Source organism: Salvia miltiorrhiza, chromosome 1 (genome assembly GCF_028751815.1).
Source record: "Salvia miltiorrhiza cultivar Shanhuang (shh) chromosome 1, IMPLAD_Smil_shh, whole genome shotgun sequence".
Taxonomy (NCBI): domain Eukaryota; kingdom Viridiplantae; phylum Streptophyta; class Magnoliopsida; order Lamiales; family Lamiaceae; genus Salvia; species Salvia miltiorrhiza.
Genome location: NC_080387.1, coordinates 50,306,977 through 50,316,532, shown reverse-complemented (window position 1 = coordinate 50,316,532; position 9,556 = coordinate 50,306,977). Strand labels below are relative to the sequence as shown.

The following is a 9,556-nucleotide window of genomic DNA, read 5'->3' as shown; positions in this document are numbered from 1 at the left end:
TATGGAAATGTCACTCATAGATAAAATGCTAGGATCATATATGATTATTTGGATACTTATAAAATATACACATAAATGAGAACTGATTAAGGTGGGTTACCCAATAACACGTATAACAACTTCATAACATAGAGCTATCCTAATCAAAGTGTTTTGCAGCGGAAAACGTGTGAGATATACATATGAAGATGTATACTCAAGGTTACATTTCTTGAAATGTCAAAGGAACACCCGCTCAACATCATTCCATTCCATCAACTGCTCAACCTGCACATTTAGAAATACATGCAGGGCTGAGTATAAAAATACTCAGTGGGCATAGCCGAAAATACAACATGCATACATATATAAATTGAACTGCCATAACAGTAACACACAGGGGTTTTCTTGAAAGACCTGCGCTTACTAAAACATTTCTTTCATTTTCATAAAGTCGATCGGCCGATCATTTTCCTTCATATGATCCATATCTGTTCCTTTCTATCACGCGCCGGGAAGGAGGCCTCCTTACCACGGACGCCAAGACCGGTCGCAAGCGACTCGCGGTCTCCATGAGTGTACACGTTAACCCTAGCTAGCGACCTTTGTCTAGCATAGGATCCCAATTGGATTTCCTTTAAAGTTGGCGAACCAACACAGATAGGATACATATAAAAACATAAACATTTTTGGCAGTCAATCATTTCATAAACATTTCATTTCATTTCATAAACATTTCATTTTTATTTCATAAGAGTCATTTATCATTTGGGCATAATAATAAACTGAAATTAACAGTTAAAATCATCTCATGCATATATTCGTATAAGAGGCCTACGACACGCAAGGGATCTCTATATACGTAATAATAAAATAATGCCCACCTGGATAGGCAAAGCCTGAAGATCATAATCACGTAAACTCGTCTTGGGAAAGCAGCGCTAATCCCCTTGGTTCATAAAGCCTACAAGAAATTCTATTCTTAATATGTCTCGTGAAGCTAACTTAAAGTCTTAGTGGATGTACTAAACATACTTGATTCATCACGCCGAGTTTTCAAATTTAATAATAAAAATTGAAAGCTAATTCTTGAGCTAAGGACACCAACAATATCCTTACTCGATTTTCTTTTAATAATTGAATTTATAAATAAATCCAATTAAATCATAAATACTTTCATTTGCAAAAATATTTAATGCAAATCATTTCATGCTCCACTCATATAATAAGTAATTCATACTTAATATATGCACATAATAATAATATAATATTATTATGCCTCAACTTGAAAATAATTAATCAAATTAATATATAGTCTAATTAATTAAAAAAAAATATCCACTAGCCAAAGTAATTAAATCAATGCACCATTTTCTTTAAAAGTTTTGCAGCCCAAGCTTTTTAATAATTAAAATAGGCCCAGTTAAAAGGAATTAACAGCCCAACACTAAATAAATTTCGGCCCACTGGCTCAGCCCAAAAAGGGAGCCCAACAGCCAAACCTAGCCCAAAACTTCTCCCTCTCTTCTTCTACCTAAGCTGCGCCTCCCTCTCCTTAATTCTCTCTCAAAACACTCTCTCCCGTTTCCTCACCAAATCCGCCGCACAGCCCCTGCACAGACAGCGCCGCCGTCCGCCAGACACGCTGCCGCTCACACATACACGCCTCGTCTCTCCCTTTCTCACTTCGGTTCAGGCAGTCCACCCCCTTCTCCCTCCGAATCTGCCGCCGAGCAGATCGCCGGAGGAGCAGCGTCCACCCCCTACTCTCACTCAAACAGATCCCACACACGCAGACGCTCCTTGCGCCGCTCACGGCCCCGGCGAGGAGCGGTGCCTTGAAATACGGCAATCGAAGCCCAAATCCACGACCACCGCCCTCAAGTTTTAGTTTCTACTCCGGCGGACGACAACCACCGGCGATGTCTCCGCCCCTCATCTCTCTTCTCTAGTTCCGGCCGCCGCCGCTCGTATTTCGAGCAGCAACGCCGCCGCTCCACCGTTCTCCGCTCAGACCCTCACAGCACACCCCTCTCCTCTTCACTCAATCGGCCGACGACAGCAGAAGAAGTGAACTGCCGCCGCCGTCACCCCCTCGACAAAACCCAGCCCAGACCCGGCTCAGAGCGGCAACAAGGCTTTTGCTTTGCCGCCTCTCCCTCAAAACTCCGGCCGACAGCAGCAGGAGGACCACCACCGCCGACCGCATCTCCTTCCCCACTCTTCACCGTGGCTAGGCAGCAACGGCAGAGCCGCAGCGCCTAGCCTCCCTCTCGACTCCATTTTTCAAAAATACATCAAAATTTGCATGCTTCATATATGTATCTATATGCACATAAATTGTATGTCTGAACACTTGGTGATTTTAAGAAATTGTTGTTCTTTATGAATGTGTATACATATGCACCGAAATGATGAGATGAAAGTATGTGAAGGTTTGATGTGTTACAATTGCAGTGTCATAACTGAATGAGCAAGTATAAAATAGATAGAGAGATTCAAAGATGAAACCTCTGGTTTGAGTTGCTGAAATCTGAGTTTTGTGGCAATTTGATCCATTCGCAATATGGCTGAGCTCTGCACTTGGATTTCTTTGGGTTTGTTGGAACTAGAGAGTAACTTGAGGGAGAAATGAGATTGATCGAAAATGCTAAGTGAGGGAAAAGATAGATCCTTTATTGAAGTGAAATGACTTTGTAGAGAAAGGTATGGTGATGAATGAGGTGTCTTTGCAGAGAATGGTATGATTGAAAGGTATGGTGGTGAATGAGGTGTCTCAACAAAAAGCTATAAAGTTGTGGCATATGGTGGCTGATGGAGTAGGTGGGTGTAGGAGTAGGTGGGAGTAATAAAATAAAATAAAAATCTTCCGGGTTGTACTATGAAAACTGTAATAATCGTTCAGTGTTCGCTAAATAAAATAGTTCGTGTAAATGATCGATGCTCAATTAAATAAATATGTAATGCATATAAATTTAATAACTAAATTTACAAATGTTTTTGTAAATCATTTGTGTTGGAATTAAAAATAAATTTTTTTTTTCTCATTCCGGCGTGAATCATCTTAAATCTAAGTTCAAAATTATTCTAAACTTAGCTCGAGGAAACGGGGTATTACAATAGTACAATTTAAATTTTCTTAAATTAATTATATGTAATTTATATTTTATTTTACCCAAAAGTTAAGTATTTTCAATTATATAAGTTAATTGAGCAACAATATAATGATTCAAATATTATTAGTCCAATATATAAGTCATAATTGAAAATAAAATTATCAAAATAATTTTGTGTAGGTTTTTTGTGTTCGAGATACGTGAATTTCGCCTATGAAATTTGTGAATCTGATTTATTTTTATAAATTATTTTAAAAGATACGCCACGTGGCAAATCAGGTGCGAATCCGACGAAAATTCGAGAGAATCGCATCCTAAAAGAACCCGATTCGCCGTACATACTAATTTTTGAAGAATTCGTGCATCATAGCGCTACAGCCATTGGTTAAATCAATTTTCGAACTCATTTCATTTTCTTTGGCTATCATAGGTTAACAATATGGGTGGAAATTGTTGGACTTGGATCACCACACAACAAAAGAAGAAATAAAGGGAAGGGTTCCTCCATTTATTTTAAGGCCCTCGCACTCCTCCTGCCTACAACAGTAAACCATTTATGGTATGCCCGAAACAAACTTGTGTTTGAGGACGAGCCTTTCCTAGTTAAGAAGACAGCCCTCAATATCATCAAAGACATTTTCACCGTCCTCTTTGATTCACAACCGGAAGAAATTGTACGTGCTCACATGGAGATGTCAACAAATCAAAACATCTTCCAAATCCTACAATCGGGTACCTCAGTTCCATAATGTCTTCTTAGATCTGCTTTCTCTCCCCTCTGCTCGTTTTTCCTCTTTGATTTTCTCCCCGTCGCAGTGTTGCATTCTGCAGGGCTGCAGAATGGGAACTTGGATTTCTCTCATTGGACGAACACTGCAAGGCTGCATGATCCTTTCACCTGGAGCCTGCCCGACCGATGTTACGCTTTCAGCCAAACTGGAAAGTCTTAAGAAAACAAAAGAAGAACTGTTAGAGAAAATCATGCTCAAAGCCTGCTGTAACCCAGCTGTTTCGGCTGGTTTTTTTTTGCTGCGGACTTTCACCGGTGCAACTGATGAAACCCCAGGGAACGCAGTCACCAGGTGTGTTCTTCCACTTATCTTCCTTACTTTGAACCTATACCTGTTTTTGATCTTGTGCTGCTATGCTTCACAGGGGCTCCAGCTCGTTTCCTGGAACTTTTGGAGAAACTTCAACCAGCGGCCTTTGCCGAACACCACACATCCACTGATCCAACTCCTCTGCTGCTGATGAATGCGATGCTGTCCAAGTGTACCGGTTGCCTTGTTGGCCTTTGGCAACCTCGAGACTTTTGCTGGCCACCTCTACTGTACCTGTTACTTGCTGCTGCTGGACTTGATGCCGTTTTTTGCTGCCTTTTTCTTGGTGTGCTGCTGCTGTCAGTTTTGCTGAGCAATGCTGCAAAGTTCGGCCTCAAATCTAAGCTAGAGGAAAGCCTAAACCCCGAAATAGAAATGATCATTGACCACTACAAGCATGATCCATTGAAATATGTAATTTGTTAATACTTACTTGCCTAGTACTTGTACTCCTATGTAATTTTGTAAAGGCAATGTAATTGATAGTCTTTTGGGGTACCTTCTCTAAAGGTTTCCCTCTCCACTCCCCCGCCCCTGCCTATCTCACTTGAGATTGGGACTTGGGAGTTTTGTGGCATCTGTCCCCCACTTGGGTATACCCGAGGTTTTTTGTGTACACCTTTTTTTCGTTATTTATATACGATGTCTTTTCATCAAAAAAAAAAAAAAAGAAATAAAGATTTTCCTAATTGGAATTGAACTAGCAACAACACAACAACTCTTTCGTAGTTTTACAAATAGAAGAAATCAAGAATTTCTTTATAGATTAAGTTGAGGAGAAATTAACAAATTTAAAACTTCATTACTAAGTAAGGGAAAAAAAAACAAGAACAGAAAGTTTAAGTAAAGAAACACGTAGACATGCCCCAAAATTTTTCCCATATCCCACCCATCTTCCTTTTCATAAATTCTTCTTCTCACCAGTGCAAGCCGTTTCACTCAAATCCGGCGAAATAGCCATTTATTATTTCCTCTTTCTTAAATCCGACCACCACCAACCGTCGACCACCATGCTCTCAAATTCTCTCTCGGTCCTCTTTCTCGAACAAGAAATCATCCTTTCTTGAGATACCATCGTTACAGTAATTTAATTCTTATTTTCACGGCCTCTCTTTGTCATTGGAAATTGCAGGATGCAATTAAAAGTGTAAAGAGCTGTGGGTCCCGTATGAAGAAAGTGGGAGTATATTCGAAACAGAGATCGAGAGAATCGGCTGTATTCATAAAGCGGGCCGATTTTGGTTGATTTTTAAAGGAACCAGTTGGTTTTAGGAAGGGAGACACGTGTTGTCATCCTAGCGGTGATGTGTAGCACGCATGGTGTAGCTTATACTCTTCCCTAATTATAATAGGTTTTCATTTTTTGACCGCTGTCAATACTAATTATAATACATTTTTCTCTATTATCAATACACTTTATCACTTTTTCTTAAAACCCGTGTCATCCTCAAAGAGAAACTTATTTAAGAGACGAAGGGAGTAATAATAAAAAAAATTCAGCATCGATCGCTTGATTAAAAAGTTAGAACATAAGGAATTTTAAAACTATTAGACATATTGTACTTGTTTTGAAATTCTATAGAACTAAACATTTGGGGATCGGTCAATTAGGCATTTCATATTAAGTCTACCCAACCGTACTTGTTTATAGGCAAAATGAAAGTACTTTATATTTCTATCACCAAAATTGAGTTAACTGGCTTTCGATCTTTGCTTCCAGTGAATTTTCTTAGCTTCATGTAAAATCGGCCTCACTCTAAATCGCATTAAGACCATGTAAACAAGAGCTTTCCTGAACCTAGCCAATATGTGCCAAAGAACCCTTAGCTATACTAATTTGACTTAATAATCGACACAATCCGGCGGAAAATGCTGATCTTGAAGCCTGTTCGGTTGAGGATGAGGCCTCAACAGATGGAACAGTTTCAGTCTTTGTCTCGGACGAGAGCAAAATTTATTCATACGGTAAGATGCTGATAAAAAATTAAACTGATTATACATTAATTTTTTCAAAAATTTAATCCCAAACTTGATTTGATAATTAGTCAGATTATATTATATGGAGCAAGTATTGACCATTTACACAAATTCAATAAACTACTAACATTTAAATAAATTAACCAAAATTAAATAACAGCTATCCAATAGCTAGTAAAATTTGCTAACCTAATAATGCTAATCATGAAGGAAACCTCATGAATCAGATATACTCAAAACTTTTTCTATTTCCTTTACTCAAGCTTATTTTTATTTCCTTTATTCAAATTGATACTCCATATATAATAAAGGGGTTATTGCCAGAAAATACATATACTTTGTCAATTTTCTGGTTTATATCATGACCTTATAATTTGGCCAGAAAATACATCAATTTTCAATTTAATAGCAATTATATGTTGACTTTATAGTTTGGCCAAAAAATACACCAAGTTTCAATTTATTCTCAATTATAACATGACCTTGTAATTAATTTAGTATAATAATATCAAGTTTAATACATTAAATATTTTTAATTTTCTTTTCATCTCACAATATACTATATATAAATACATATATATTTGATAAATATACATCTATATGTAAATAATATATAATATTATTTACTTTTTAACATAGTTTCTATTATATATGTACGTAATTTTTTTAATTGGTCCTAATATTTTATAATTTCACAATTTAAATAAATAAATACTTATTATATATATATATATAATATATTAATAGAATATTAAAATCAAATATATATATATATATATATATATATATATGTATGTATTTTTAAGCCATCAATATAATATCTTGTTTATATATATATATATATGTATGTATGTGTAGTGGACAAAATTTGTCAACTTGGCTCGACCCCAATTAACATTCCAAGCTGGACTAATGAGCCGAACAGACTCGGCCAGTCCCGCCCGACAAACCTCGGATCAACTTGGATCATTAACAGGTTGGCCCAATTACTTAAGAAAACTTACCGTCTAGCCCAATAAGTGAAACTATACTCATCACAGGATCAACCTGGACCGACCCAGGTTGGCTATCCACTTTAGGTCCAACTTGTCTAAACAGTCGGGCTGCATTCGGCCTAAGCCCACTTGCTAGTTTGGCACAATCCTAAAAAGCCCAACTAGTCAAACGGACTGATCCGTCTAGCCCGAAAAGATATAGATCGACTCAAATCCACAACCAAGCTGGATATATCGCATGCGGCCCAAGGGTTCTAGCCGACCTGGATTGACGAAGTTATAAGACTTAGCCGTCAAAACCCTAGAAAACGTCTCCCAGCCGTCAAGCCCTAAAAAGACGTCTTCCACCAAGCTGACGCAGTCAGAGGGGAATCTTCATGATCCCGTCCAAATCGCAACAACCGGAGAAACGATAGATTTGACGGGGCCAGGCTGTAAAACCTAGCAGTTGGATGTCTCCTATATAAACATCCAGACTAGATCATAAGGGGACAGGGAAAAATCCTACTTGCTCTCTACTCCTTGAACTCTCTCTCTACTCCGCCGCCAGGCTGATTTCTCTTTCAAACCGGAAATAGCCAGCTTGGCTTACCACCGCTTCCCATATTCCATTATCACAACTCACTGTCACCGTTTCCACCCTCCGACGCCGCCTACAGCCTGGAATAACATCGCACTCCAGCCTGCCTTTCTCTCTCATTTAATTTCATTTATAATTCCGCTTTGCTATTCCGTTACTGACTTGAGCGTCGGAGGCTCTACGGTCGACACCCCCACCCGGTGCTCAACCTAGGGCTCTTACGTGTTCTTGTGTTGACAGGTTGCTAGTGCCCAATCTATCCGGACGTGCAGACGTCAACTTCAATTGTAGATTTTAGCCTCTACAATTTGGCGCCCACCGTGGGGCCCTAGCAATCAAGCGAATCAACGCACTTTCCTTAGATCTCTACGAGCATCAATCATGTCTGACGGTTGTGACGAATATGAAACTCCTGATGCACCCCACGTGGCTACTCAGGCTGACCTAGCCGTCCAGATCGCCACCAAAACGGAACTACGTCACTCTTGATCCCGTCAAAGGGTACGTAGGCAACTCTACGGAGCACAATCCGGCCCAAGAACTACATTTGGCTTGATCCTCGCAAGAGGTATGTAGGCAACTCTCCGGAGTGCAGCCACCAACCTCAAATCGTCGTGTCTCAGCCTGTCCTGCGACGTTAGCACCTTGCGAGATACAAGTTGCCAATGACGACTCATCTACACAGACAAGATCAACCTGTATCATTAAGGAAAGAAACATTATCACAATATGAAATTCAAGACCATTGGTCTCTAGTCATCCAGATGAACGAGCCACCCAGCTTGGAACAATCAACGAGATAGTAAAAAAGTTTGTAAATATTTATCTTTTTTAAAGCTAGAATTAGCCACTTGTTCAAATGTCCACATGGTACTAGCCATAGTTGGTCGAAGTCAGTACGATCTCATCTAATGAAAAACAGCTTGCTTTAATTTCAAGTATTTGACTTAGGCGATTCGGAGTCGACAACTCTACAATTTCATAATTTGATTCAAAAAATAGTTCCAAGCCGGCATGCTGCATGAAATCATCTGATTTGCCTGCACGCCAAAGTGGGGCACAAGCCGCCAAAGTCAAATGCAACAACAACTCGTCCCGGCTTGGCAAAATAAATACAAGTATACATATCAAAATCACATACAAGACGACACATATGAATTCGCATGGTCCTGTCTAGATACAATAAAATTCTCCAACATCAATTCCAAGCTGGAAAATCATCAAATTCCATATTGGCAGACAGGTCCAGCCTGACTCACTTATGTATAAGCTGATACTTTGATCCCAAGCTGACAGACATGTCCAGCCTGACTTACTTATTTATAAGCTTACACTTTCCCATGTTGACAAATGGGTCCAGTGTGGCTCACATATTTACAGGCTGATGTTTAATTCTAAATTGGTCCACGCCATCTACCTTCGTGATAATCTCCAGGCTGGCAAGCCAATTCATATATATATATATGTGTGTGTGTGTGTGTGTGTGCGCTAAGCACAATGCCAAAAAAAAAAATCGAAAAAAGAATGGGAGAAAATCTCAACTTGTGGAAATAAAATTCCTACAACCTGTTATTTTTCTTTGGCACAACTCCAAGCTGGTAAAATACCACGATCCATGTTGGCAAACAGTCATAAGCCGTATTATTTCTTTGAAATATCTCATGCTGGAAATGCACCAAACTCCAAATTGACATACGGTTCAGCCTGACTCACATACACGGGCTGCCATTTAAGTCCACGTAAGATCACATCATCCATCAACCATACCACGTATGGCCCGTGACCTATTTCTTGTCACACCATTTACAG

The 9,556-nt window shown here is 39.2% G+C and overlaps 1 long non-coding RNA gene across 1 annotated transcript; it reads right to left on the bottom strand.

Annotated features, from left to right (window-relative positions):
- Nucleotides 1–2,832, bottom strand: LOC130990424 (uncharacterized). Its single transcript, XR_009090958.1, has 2 exons — nt 2,491–2,832; nt 1–267 (listed from the first exon to the last, which is right to left on the bottom strand). It is a non-coding gene; the product is annotated as an uncharacterized LOC130990424 (long non-coding RNA).
- Nucleotides 2,833–9,556: the final 6,724 nt, after the last annotated feature.